Below are 14303 nucleotides of genomic sequence, written 5' to 3'. Positions count from 1 at the left end.
GAAAGCATGCTAAGACGCATGAAAGCTGTAATTAAAAATCACAAAATATTGATTTCTGAACTCTTCCTTGGTTAAAACATTAGTATTGTTATTTCTAAATGAATATGAACTTGTTTTGTTTGCATTATTTGAGGTCTGAAAGCACTGTGGTTTTTTTGTAATTTGACCGTTTCTCCTTTTCAGAAAAAAAATACAAAACTTATTGCTTGGAAATTTGGAGACATGTTGTCAGAAATTTATAGAATAAAAGAACAATTTACATTTTACTCAAAACTATACCTATATTTTGCAGTGGTGTCTTAATTTTTGCCAGAGCTGCATAGTAAAAGCAATCAGAGGACCTCAGCTTCAAGTCTTTACTTACCTTTCAGTCAAGGTACACTTTTCATTTTACAACTGAATGAAACTTTAATGGTACATCCACATATTCACACACAATAACACAATGAAATTTCTCCCAGTGCATCAATTCAAGCAGTTTTGATAGTCGCCTTCATTTTTAGTAAAAAAAATTTGAGATGTCTCTAAAGTTGTGAGTGGTGCTGTGATCAGTGTAGCTCCCAGCTTTTAATTCCCCACCGATTGCTAGTATGAAACAGTTGCCCTACGGCTTCTGACAGCTTTTTATGTAGTATAGTAAGTAAATGTGGTGATAAATATAGATGAGCAGACCTGACAACACTTAAATATGCCAAGTTGTGTGGATTTTATCTGGAAATTTACCTGGAAATTCGTGACTTAAATATTGCATATTAGCCTCTGGTGTCTCTCCAAGCCACAGAGCAATGCCTGTAAAAAATAAATCTACAATGTAAAAAATAGAAAAAAACCCTCTAATGCTCACTTCACCATTCACGTGTTTTGACACCCCTGCTGCTGGGACTGCTGCCCACAGTCCAGTCTTCAGGGCATCTTATTTCCGCAATTGTACTCTGGTGACCTCTCTCCTCTGGGATAGATCTTCTAGCATGTACCAGACCTCAGAAATCACAGTGCATGTTAACATCATGGCACACTTCGAGAAATCATGAGGGTAAGGGCTCTTTTCCATTTGGGAGAAACACGTCCGTGTCTCACATGTGAAAACCAAGCTCTGGCGCCGGCACTTTGGAGCAGAGCGTGCAGCTCCATGTGTTGCTATGCGGCCGCACGCTCCGCTCTGGAGTGCCGGCACCAGAGCTTGGTTTTCACATGCGAGACACGGACATGTTTCTCGCAAATGGAAAAGAGCCCTAAGAAGTATTATGACCTCCAAGGCCTAGTTGCGGCCGAATGCTCTATTCTAGAGCGAAGACACTTGTGTGCGATTGCAGAATCTAGAGGCCCTGATGAATGAGCAGTGGAAGTTCTGTGACAGGTGAACGTTGAGGCATAATTTTTTTTTCTACCTTTTGCAGGCCCTCTACTGTACAATCATATGTTACGCACAGCTGCTGCCATTTTGATGAATTTGCATAGCGCAAATTACAGAAATTCTGTATTCTGGAGAATGCATGTTTTTGTAAAAAATTAGATTAGATTAGAAATCAATTCCACTGGAATAAATTTGCCAATCTATAGTGGTATATAAGTGTTATCAGTGAAAGCAGACAAAGCCTGATGGGAGGAGTAGTCTCATTAGCGAGTGCTTACTGACCTGTGGTAAGCTTTTTACGTGGGTCACCGCATCTCTTCGGGGTCATGCCGACATCTGACAGCATGATGCCCAGGGCTATGAAGACAATAACAATCTACTGGAGGCAACGTTACCACTGATCAGAAGTGCTATGCTCAGAGAGGCCTGGAGCCGCAGCGTGAATACAAGAAGGGGACGTCATTGTAAGAAGATAGGAGGCCCCGGACTGGACCGCGACACCATAGTACCGGACCGCCCCTGGTTGAGTATAATCTAACCTCTTTTTCTTATCTTTTAGGATACATTGGGTGCTTATCTACAGCATTCCAGAATGCTGTAGATAAGCCCCTGATGCTGGTGGGCTTAGCTCACCTTCGATTTTGGGGGTGACAGGTTCCCTTTAAGGGATTAATTTAAGAAGTATAAATAAGTTAAATAGTATAGCCAGCTGTAAGTCTCACAGAATTAAATATGAATAGGAGAACAAGGCACTATTGGATACAAAAAAATAATACATTTAAATGCCATGTAATACCAAACTACCACATATTATCTTTTTATTGGTTTATATTATCATTGGATGTTGATGTGAATAGTCTAGTTTTATTCATTCTTAATTTTGAAGTATGGTTGTACCGCTTAAAATTTGACTTTGTACTGTAAATTGCAGGAGATAAGGTTCTGGATGGCAGATATGTGTCACCAAGGTGGTTGACCTTGGTAATCAAAAGTTTGTACCAGTAACACTAGGTTACTGAAAGAGTTTTAATTCGACTGGATTTTAGGTCTGTAATTTAGGAGCAACTAAAAGAGTTTAGTTGGAAAATGTTGTTACTATAATCCAGCCCTGGGCTTATAGGCTTAAATACAGCAGCTGGGTTACCTCAGCAATGTGGAGATTGGGATGGAGCTGAATAGAGATGTGGTTTTCTGCGAAACGCGTTTATTAAACTACTGAAGCATCTACGGCCTGAAATATTGAGATTGGTGAGGCCGCTACATTTACCTTGTTTTCATTGTGCCTGAAGAAAGACTGCTTATGTTCATTTGTTCTGGAGAAAAATCTGTTTTTGTTATGCAGCTGTAAAATTTATGATGAACAGTAAAATGTATGCTGTTTTGATATAAAAAAAACTCTGTGACTGCATATCGAACCTGCTGCCAGAGAACGGTAACCTTACAGTACATAGAGGTGTGCACATTCCCTCTGTGTTTGCAATAGGTGGTAACTTTTTGATTAGTGATTGTCTAACTGTTATGATCTGAACTGATCACCAATAGAGGTGAGCGAACATGCTAGCTGATACTCAGATACACTTGACTATCTGGGTACTCTGATGTGCTTGTTACTTGGCAAGCATTAGCTGGTGCTCGATTTAAAACTTGAATCACAGTATCGCATGTTTGGCGCCTGTTACACAGCCAATAAGTATGCGGGAATTACCTGCGCATCACTGTAATGCCATAGCCATCTTGCTAGTGGCACTACTGTGACTGGTTGTGACTGGTATGACTTCATTAGGGGTCATAAAAAGACACATGCCACCAGGCTTGGCACACTGATGTCATTGCACAGCTCTACTACGTGGTCTGTGGTACATTTCAGTGTCCCTCTATGCCTTGCAGTGGTTGGCACTCATAGCAATGCTGTAATTCTACTACATAAGAGCTATCAGAGCATCGCTCCTATGTAGCAGAAGTGATTGAGTTGTGGCACCTTCTAGCCTCCCATGGAGGCTATTGAAGCATGCCAAAAGTAAAAAAAGTGTTTAAAAATATGAAAAAAATTAAGAAAAAAGAAAGTTCAAATCACCCCCCCTTTCGCCCCATTCAAAACAAAACAGTAAAAAAATTTCAAAGCTACACATATTTGGTATTGCCGCATTCAGAATTAACCTGATCGCTAAACGGTGTAGCGAGAAAAAAAATCAATGTGCCAGAATTACATTTTTTTGGTCTCCGTGATATAGAATTAAAATGCAATAACAGGCGAACAAAAGAACGTATCTACACCAAAATGGTTTCATTAAAATTGGCAGCTCGGCATGCAAAAAATAAGCCCTCACCCGACCCCAGATCACGAAAAATGGAGACGCTATGGTTTTTTTTAGCAAAGTTTGGAAAAAAATTTACCACTTAGATAATAAATAACCTAGACATGTTTGATGTCTTTGAATTCGTACTGACCTGGAGAATCATAATGACAGGTCAGTTTTAGCATTTAAGGAACCTAGCAAAAAAGCCAAACAAAAAACAAGTGCAGGATTGCACTTTTTTTGCAATTTCACTGCACTTGGAATTTTTTTTCCATTTTCTACTACATGACATGGTAAAACCAATGGTATTGTTCAAAAGTACAACTCGTCCTGCAAGCAACAAGCCCTCACATGGCCAGATTGACGGAAAAATAAAAAAGTTATGGCTCTGGGAAGGAGGAGAGCTATTGATTAAAATGTTGATTAAAATTAACTTTGTTCATGGGAGAACCCCTGTGGGATCCACTCCTTTTTCACAATGACTGTGGACAGGCAGATGTGCCTGTCTGTGATCACACCTCTTGCCATGCTAAACACACGTTCCGACAGTACACTTGCCGCAAGGGAGGCCAGGAACTGCAAAGACCTAAAGGGCAAGCTCAGGCCATGTGTCCAATTTGGAGACCCAGAAATTAAATTGGGCAGACCTATCAGTTAGTACGTGGAGATGTGTATACAGGTACTCTTCCCCAATGTTGTAACAATGCCTCCTGCTACTAAGGACCATATGAGATGTTGGTGCCAAATGTTGTGACGTGCTGAGAAAGTTTTGCCACATTTCAGCCATGCTAAACCTGCCTTCTGAGGTGGTGGTGGTGCCTTAGCTGCATTGGTGATTTCCTCCTCCTCCTCTGCCTTGCTCTTTCATTGAGCCCCCTGCTATCACTAGTGCCTCTACCAGTCTGTGCTTGCATTCACGCATTTTGCGATCCCTATCCAGAGTTGAAAGTAATGATGGTACGTTGTCCTTGTAGCGGGGATCCAGCAGAGTGCTCACTCAGCAATCAGCAGTGGTATCAATTAAAGCAACTCACTGGCCATTGCACAGGCACAGTAGCATGTATTGGCTCATGTTTACCAGGCTGCCTAGAGGTCACGAAAAGCTGTCCACTGTGGAAGGTGTATGGTCTGGGTGCTCAGTATACCCCAGCCAAGTTCCAGTGATATATGGAAGGCCTGCTAGGACCGTGGGGTTCTCGGTACAGGGCCGGTTCTGTTCTTAAAGGGGTGGTCACGGTGGCAGTGACCCGGTCCGTGGCCCTGGGCGTCCAGTAAAAAAAAGGGGATTTATTTATAGGATTAATGTCTAATGTAGTATGTTCATGACGCCACCTTTGGTATTCGGCCAGGGGTGGCCAACGCTGCTTAAAGGGGTGCTCTGGGGCTGATGGTTTGACAGCTTACATTTAAAAAAACTGACCGTCACATCCAAACATAGACTAAGTGTGAACTGGTGCTGAACCTAGAGTCACCAACTCATATACAGTCAAGTAAGTAAGGCAGCACACTGCAGCGCTGAAACATGCAAACATGAAACATGAAACTGAACTGCATTACTGCACTAGAAATATGAAAAATGAGAGCGTTTAGCGAATAAAAATGGCCAATTTTATGTGTACCTGGTAGCCACTTTAGGGCATCTCTCGTATACCAGGTCCTACGCTTTCCTTTCCTCACTGAGAATAAACGTCTCAATCTGAATGGGTACTTGTGAAACCTCTTCTTAGACTAACATTCTCTCTCTCTGTGGAGGGGTAATGGACCTGTTGTGATTAAAACACCTGTGGCTAGGAGGCGGAGTGCTCGGTCAGAAGGCTAAAGAATACATTTAAAAAAACTGACGGTCACATCCAAACATAGACTAAGTGTGAACAGGTGCTGAACCTAGAGTCACCAACTCATATACAGTCAAGTAAATAAGGCAGCACACTGCAGCGCTGAAACATGCAAACATGAAACATGAAAACTGAACTGCATTACTGCACTAGAAATATGAAAAATGAGAGCGTTTAGCGCATAAAAATGGCCAATTTTATGTGTACCTGTTAGCCACTTTAGGGCATCTCTCATATACCAGGTCCTACGCTTTCCTTTCCTTGCTGAGAATAAACATCTCCATCTGAATGGGTACTTGTGAAACCTCTTTGACAGCTTAGATGGTATAGCTCCTCATAGGTAGAGCTTGTTCCCCCAGGGCTCCCAGTGTAGTTGGTAAGAGGGATGATTGGCGGTGGGGTGCAGGACAGAGGGTGCAGGAATTAATTGCAGGACACAGGGATAGCTGTTTCTTTTACCTACTGGTAAAATTCAGGTACAGTCCAGGGTACAGGTGATGGTGGGGTCTGGGCAGCCTGGAAACAGCTTGGGATCCACTTAGCCAGGTGGGTTCGGAGGCCATCCCTCTGTGCTACATATCTGACCCTTGCTGCCTGAAGCTCTACACGAGTCCTCTCTCAATGTCTGTATTCTCACCCTGTATGGCTGACAACTTGAACCTCTCATGGGCACTGTCCTTTCTCCGGCAGCCCCAGGCTCCTCACTTGCTGTGGTATCTGCAGGTGTTGGATGGGACAGGAGACTTGCAATCTCCTGCTCTCTGGGTTCAATGGCAGGGTCTGCAATTCCTACACCACCACAGACCCCGGTGTCCGGTCTCTTGACACTTTCCTCTTGGGTGAGCCCACTCACAGCTTCATTCCCCAGGCTTCTGTCCTTTGCCTCCTCTCCTCTCACTGTCCCTCACACAGATTGACTACTTAACTCCACCTCCAGACCAGAATTTATAGGGGAGTTCCCCTGAAACCCAGTTCGAGCTCCCCCCTTCTGGTCTGGAGTCAGGATGGTGTTGCATGTCAGTGTCACCTGATTAAGGGATCCCTCCTTGTTTCCAGGCATGACATTACATACCCCGTGAGGAAGACAATACCATTGTGGCATCTGGACTCCTGGGGTGCCACATTACCGCTTAGTACAATTCAGTACTCCCGGACTGAGGAAACAAAAGAAAACATGTAAACATGTGAACAATGGTAAAAGGGTTACATAGTTTTTCAAAAATGGAAAAACTACAAAAACCAAACAGTCAGGATTGACCAATTAAGTTCCTGGGGCAACAATGGTCCATTTGTGTTACCTCCAGACTTTTGAGTTACCTAGGTGGGAACCGCCTAAACCCACCTTTGCTTCGTTCACGGGCATGGCTATGGGAGTCTCTGCTGGTGGGCCTAATCTTTGGCCACGCCGGCGGTTTATTTATTGGGCCAAACCAGGGTAACTTTGAACAAGAAAAGGGTGCTGACCACACATAGTCCTGTGGCCCAATTGTCCTTTAACAGGTTATTATGCAATTTTGAAAGTTCATACAGTAGTCTCTGTAGGTACTCATGCTTTATCAGTTGCTAACTTATACATTTTACCTTATCTATACATTTTAGTCCCTATACCGGGAATCTGACCTCTGGTACTATGGGTAGATCTGCGCAGTGCAGGTATTGATAGCATCCTGACCAGATTCACTATTCTTGCTATCACTGGTGTAGTGTGCTCATTATTAGCTACGCTACTGGTGATTCTACGTACCACAGGTATACCTGATTTTCTACGATTACTCCTGCTCAATGTGATCATGTCAGATTCACCGTTGGCAGGTGGTGGATTCTCTTGCTCTGCTGCTGGTGTGGTATCTGCTGCTTGAGTCTCTGCTACTTCAGGTGCTGCAGGTTGAGGGAAGAGCAGAACAGGTACTACGATGGCTTGGTTTACCTGTGTCCATGACTGAGGAAAATCTCCAAGAACAGTATGGATTTTCTTTTCTTTCTCTTCCATGGGTTGAGGGGTATCATAGTCTTTCTCTCTGTCTCTCAGTCTGTCAGGGCATACCTTCAGATGATCCCTCGATACTGCTGTTATGGTTTCTCCTCCATCTTTACTGGTGAGACACACCTTGGTGTTATCAAAGTTTAAGGGCATGATGGTGTTTGGTTCAGCCTCTTACTGATCATCCAGTTTGTGCATTCTTCTTTTTCCTTTGAGCACTTGTTCTCCAGTTGACAAGGGAACTGCAGGGGCGTGCTGATTCTAGTTCCTCTCCTGCCTCTGTCTTGCTTGGGACAAACTTCTTTCCATGCATTCTTGTACTTTGCGGTATTGCTGCTGCCTCTCTGTATCCCAAATTGCATCTGGTGATGTTGTGTCAGGTGTCAAGACTCCCATGTCGAAGTCAACAGGTAACTTGCCAGGTCTCCCTCTCATTTTGCAGGCTGGGGTGCAGTTGGTGGAATTAACCGGAATATGATTGTACAGATCTACCAAGTCCGGCAACTTCTCTGGCAACAAGTTTCTCTCTTCCAGGGCAAGGTTTTCAATAGGTCAATTACCACCTGGTTCATTTTCTCACACATGCCATTTGTCTGTGGATGATATGTTGTCCTGATTTTCTTGCATTTGTACACACTACAGAACTCCTGGAACACTTCTGCTTCAAAGGCTAGGCCTTGATAGGTGAGTACCTTTTCAGGATAACCATGTGGTCTACAAAAGTGTTGTTGAATGCCTTGGCTGCCGTCTTTGCTGTTTGGTCCTTAACCAGGACGACTTCCAGGAACCTTGAGCAGTGGTCCACTATAGTCAGGGCATAGGCATTGCCTGAACGGCTTGGGGTCAGCTTCACATTATCGAAAGCTACCACTTCAAGTGACTTTTTGGTGACTATGGGCTGTAGGGGAGCCATCTGGCTGTTACAGTCTTTCCTGCACAGGTTGCAGTGGGCCACATTCTAAGCACCACGTCTCAATGGCTTTCCTCATGTCAATCCAGTAGAATCGTTCACGGAGTAGCACCTCCAACTTCTTCCATTCGAAGTTTCCAGCTCCATCGTGGTACGCTTCCAAGGCCATTGGCACATCCCTCCTCGGGACTACACCCTGCCAGATCAGCTCGTGAGTGTGTGGATCGATGCTTCTCTGACAGAATTTACCTTCATAGATGAATAGTTGCCCTTCTCCTTCCATAACTGTTGGGTCTCTTGTGGGGCATCTGGACCAGGGTGTGAATCAGCCTGTGTCAGCAATTCCTTTACGAGGTGGACTGCTGGATCTCTATCCTGTGTTTCTGCCCAGCCATGGTGGGGCAATGGGTTCAGCGTGACTTCTCAGCTGTCATTGCGCTTATTCCTCACACAATGGGAGTACTGGGCCTCCTCAGGGCATGGAAGGATGGCTACTTAACTCCTCCTCCAGACTAGAATTTATAGGGAAGTTCACCTAAAACCGGGTTTGAGCTTCCCCTTATGGTCTGGAGTCAGGATGGTGTTGCATGTCTGTGTTACCTGATTAAGGGATCCCTCCTTGTTTCTAGGCATGACAACACCTCCCCCTTGAGGAAGACAATACAATTGTGGCATCTGGACTCCTGGAGTGCCACATGTATATGAGCTGATTTGAGAGCCACCTTGCTTTGAACATGGTTCCTCCTCCTCCTTCTCTTCCTCTTCCTCCAAAACTGTCCCCTGAATGGACAATTGTGTACCTGGTCTCTGTTGGTACTGTAACCCACCCTCTGAGTCATGTGAGTACAACAGATCTGATAACATTGTAAAGGATCCCTGTTCCCCTGCTTCTTTTTCTCCTGTGCCACCACTCATCCATTATCGACTGAAGTGTTTCAATCAGACATAGAAGTTGTAAAGTCACACAGTACCATTTTAATCGCTACGACGGCACGATCCGTGACGTCGCAGCGATCGTATGATTATCGCTCCAGCGTCGTAGACTGCGGTCACACGTTGCAATCACGGCGCTGGAGCGATGCCGAAGTCCCCGGTAACCAGGGTAAACATCGGGTAACTAAGCGCAGGGCCGCGCTTAGTAACCCGATGTTTACCGTGGTTACCAGCGTAAGCGTAAAAAAAACAAACAATACATACTTACATTCCGGTGTCTGTCCCCGGTGTTCTGCTTCTCTCCACTTCCACTGTGTAAGCGCCATAGCCGGAAAGCACAGCGGTGACGTCAGATGTCACCGCTGTGCTCGCTTTCCGGCTGGCAGACGCTCACACAGTGCAGAGAAGCTGAGACGCCGGGGACAGACACCGGAATGTAAGTATGTACTGTTTGGTTTTTTTACGTTTACGCTGGTAACCACGGTAAACATCGGGTTACTAAGCGCGGCCCTGCGCTTAGTTACCCGATGTTTACCCTGGTTACAAGCGAACACATCGCTGGATCGCTGTCACACACAACGATCCAGCGATGTCAGCGGGTGATCAAGCGACGAAAGAAAGTTCCATACGATGTGCTACGACGTACGATTCTCAGCAGGATCCCTGATCGCTGCTGCGTGTCAGACACTGCGATATCGTAACGATATCGCTAGAACGTCACGAATCGTACCGTCGTAGTGATCAAAATGGTACTGTGTGACGGTACCCTAAGACTCATATTGGCATTATCAGCGCTGGCTATGTTGGAAGCAGCACAACACTACACACATTCTGCATGGAGGCCTACTCATTAGTAGTGAAGTGGTGTTGTTCTGCAGAGTGACTCAGCCGGGCATGCTGCAGCTGAAACTCCACTATTGCATGCTGCAGTGTTGTGAATTCTGCTCTTGGGTTCCCTCCGGTGGTTGTTGGTAGTAATGCAGTTGTCCCTGGGTTGCAATCCTGGGCAGGTGTCCCTGCTGATTGCAGCTCTGACTGGGATATTTAGGTGTGCAGGATTAATTAGCCCTTGCCAGTTGTCCATTGTTCTTGGAGGTTTTGCATCTCTGTCTGGTTCCTCCTGCCCTGCTGCCAAATCAGCAAAGATAAGTGTCTGGTTTTGATTCTACAGCACACATGCTGTGTGCTTTACAATTCAGTACTATTCAATGTTTTTTCTTGTCCAGCTTAGACTGTGTTTGGGTATTTCAGTCAAGTTGGATTCTCAGGAGATGCAGATATATAGTCCATGTCTTTAGTTAGATGGTGGAATTTTTGTATTATCTGCTGTGGATTAGTGTTGAGCGATACCGTCCGATACTTGAAAGTATCGGTATCGGAAAGTATCGGCCGATACCGGCAAAGTATCGGATCTAATCCGATACCGATACCCGATACCAATACAAGTGAATGGGACACCAAGTATCAGACGGTATCCTGTATGGTTCCCAGGGTCTGAAGGAGAGGAAACTCTCCTTCAGGCCCTGGGATCCATATCAATGTGTAAAAGAAAGAATAAAAATAAAAAATAGGGATATACTCACCCTCCAACGCAGCCTGGACTTTACCGCTGTAACTGGGAGCCGTTGTACCTAAGAATGCGCGCTTGAAGGGCCTTAGATGAGGTCACGGCACTCTGATTGGTCCGTAGCGGTCGCGTGACCGCTACGGACCAATCACAAAGCAGTGACGTCACCTAAGGTCTTTCAAGCGCTTGAAATACCTTAGAAGACGTCCGCAGCTTCTGATTGGTCGCGTAGCGGTTGCGTGACCGCTACGGACCAATCACAAAGCAGTGACGTCACCTAAGGTCTTTCAAGCGCTTGAAAGACCTTAGGTGACGTCACTGCTTTGTGATTGGTCCGTAGCGGTCACGCGACCACTACGGACCAATCAGAGCGCCGTGACCGTGACCTCATCTAAGGCCCTTCAAGCGCGCATTTTTAGGTACAACGGCTCCTGGTTACGGCGGTAAAGTCCAGGCTGCGTCGGAGAGGTGAGTATATCCCTATTTTTTATTTTAATTCTTTCTTTTACATATTGATATTAATCCCGATACCGATTCCCGATACCACAAAAGTATCGGATCTCGGTATCGGAATTCCGATACCCGCAAGTATCGGCCGATACCCGATACTTGCGGTATCGGAATGCTCAACACTACTGTGGATATTTTTAGGGTTTTTATACTGACCGCTTAGTATTCTGTCCTATCCTTTCCTATTTAGCTAGTGTGGCCTCTTTTGCTAAATCCTGATTTCTGCCTGCGTGTGTCTTTCCTCTAATACTCACAGTCAATATTTGTGGGGGGCTGCCTATCCTTTGGGGTTCTGCTCTGAGGCAAGATAGAATTCCCATTTCCATCTATAGGGGTATTTAGTCCTCCGGCTGTGTCGAGGTGTCTAGGATGTGTTAGGTACACCCCACGGCTACTTCTAGTTGCGGTGACAGTTTAGGGTTTGCGGTCAGTACAGGTTCCACCTACTCCTGAGAAAGTCTCATGCGGCTCCAAGGTCACCGGATCATAACACTGCAGCTCCCACAATGCCTCCAGCATATGTAATGTGGATTCCACTTTGTTGGTATATCGCATATGAGGCAGTTAGTGGGAAAATATAACTGACACTGCTGTGCAGACAGTTGAGCAGCAGCAGGTTGAGAAAGCCGAAAGCATGCACACACTGCCTGTACTTTCAGCATCAGCTCTGACATATGTGGGTAATTTTTAAGTAAGTTTTGCACCACCAAATTCAACACATGTGCAGGCAAAATATGCATCAAACCTGGTAAGCCCAGAGCTGCTATGAGATTTTGACCGTTATCGCACACCACCAGGCCAGGCAAGAGGTTCACCGGCACAAACCACTCATCTGTCTGCTGTTTGGCCCCTGTACACAGCTCCTGCTCGGTGTGTGCTTAATACCCCAAATACATGACTTTCAGAACAGCCAGCTGTCATTTCCTCCTGGTTGTGCTGAAGTTGGTGGTGCAGGTCTTACTGTGACCAGATGAGATGATAGTAGAGGAAGCAGAGTAGGAGGAGGAAGCAACTTTGACAGAGGAATAGTGTTGAGCGATACCGTCCGATACTTGAAAGTATCGGTATCGGATAGTATCGGCCGATACCCGAAAAGTATCGGATATCGCCGATACCGATACCCGATACCAATACAAGTCAATGGGACACCAAGTATCGGAAGGTATCCTGATGGTTCCCAGGGTCTGAAGGAGAGGAAACTCCCCTTCAGGCCCTGGGATCCATATTAATGTGTAAAATAAAGAATAAAAATAAAAAATATTGATATACTCACCCTCTGATGCGCCCTGGTTGTAACCGCCAGCCTCCGTTCATAAGAATGAGCGCTTGAAAGTCCTTAGATGACGTCGCGGCCTGTGATTGGTCGCGGAGTGGTCACGTGACCACAACGTGACCAATCACAAGCCGTGACGTCATCTAAGGTCTTTCAAGTGCTTGAAAGTCCTTAGATGACGTCGCGGCCTGTGATTGGTCGCGGAGCGGTCACGTGACCGCAACGTGACCAATCACAAGCCGTGACGTCATCTAAGGTCTTTCAAGTGCTTGAAAGTCCTTAGATGATGTCGCGGCCTGTGATTGGTTGCGTTGCGGTCACGTGACCGCTCTGCGACCAATCACAGGCCGCGACGTAATCTAAGGACTTTCAAGCGCTCATTCTTATGAACGGAGGCTGGCGGTTACAACCAGGGCGCGTCAGAGGGTGAGTATATCAATATTTTTTATTTTTATTCTTTATTTTACACATTAATATCGATCCCGATACCGATTCCCGATACCACAAAAGTATCGGATCTCGGTATCGGAATTCCGATACAGCAAATATCGGCCGATACCCGATACTTGCGGTATCGGAATGCTCAACACTACAGAGGAACATTCAGCAATCCTCGGTAGTGCTACAACGTGCGTTAGAACGCTTTCCGTCTCAGGCTCAGCCACCACTACATTTACTCAGTGGTCAGTTATTGCTGACAATGCACACCTACTTTGGTCTGCAATATGTGTGTGCAGGGCAGGGATGGCCCACTTGGGAAAATAGTGGTTGCTGGTAGTTTTTCAAAACTATCCATCTCCACCAGACAGAATTTTAAAGGCCAGTTAGGCTGGTTTCACACTTGCGTTTTGATCTGCAGCGTTTTTAAAAAAATGCATGTGGTGAAAAAACGCATGTAAACTCGTGCAAACGCTGCGTTTTTTAGACGCATGCGTTTTTGCATGCAGAAAAAAAATGCGGCGTTTTGACGCGTTTACAAGCATTTTTTCCTGCGTTTGCGTTTTTGAAACGCATGCTGAGAAGTGTGTGACAGCTGCCAATCATCAAAATCAACTAGAAAACCCACTAAAAACAGAAATAGCTAGGGTTAGGGTTAGGGTTAGGGTTAGGATCCCTAGTAACCCTAAGGATCCTAACCCTAACCCTAACCCTAACCCTAGGGATCCTAACCCTAACCCTAACCCTAACCCTAGGGATCCTAACCCTAACCCTAACCCTAACCCTAACCCTAGGGATCCTAACCCTAACCCTAACCCTAGGGCTCCTAACCCTAACCCTAACCCTAGGGATCCTAACTCTAACCCTAAGGGTTAGGGTTAGGATCCTAACCCTAACCCTAAGGGTTAGGGTTAGGATCCCTAGGGTTAGGGTTAGGGTTAGGATCCCTAGGGTTAGGGTAAGGGTTAGGATCCCTAGGGTTACTAGGGATCCTAACCCTAGGGTTAGGGTTAGGTTTAGGGTTAGGGTTAGGGTTTTCTTGTTTTTTCTTGTGTTTTCTTTTGTTTTTCTATAGAAACGCATGGTTTAAAAATGCATGCAAACGCATGTGCTTAAAAATGCATGCATTTACATAGACAGCAATACTTTTTTTGCCGCGAATAAATGCATGCGTTTTTTTGCGGCAAAAAAACGCCGCTAAAAAT

Source organism: Ranitomeya variabilis, chromosome 5, assembly GCF_051348905.1.
Source record: "Ranitomeya variabilis isolate aRanVar5 chromosome 5, aRanVar5.hap1, whole genome shotgun sequence".
In the NCBI taxonomy this organism is placed as follows: domain Eukaryota; kingdom Metazoa; phylum Chordata; class Amphibia; order Anura; family Dendrobatidae; genus Ranitomeya; species Ranitomeya variabilis.
This window is presented reverse-complemented; position numbering follows the sequence as displayed.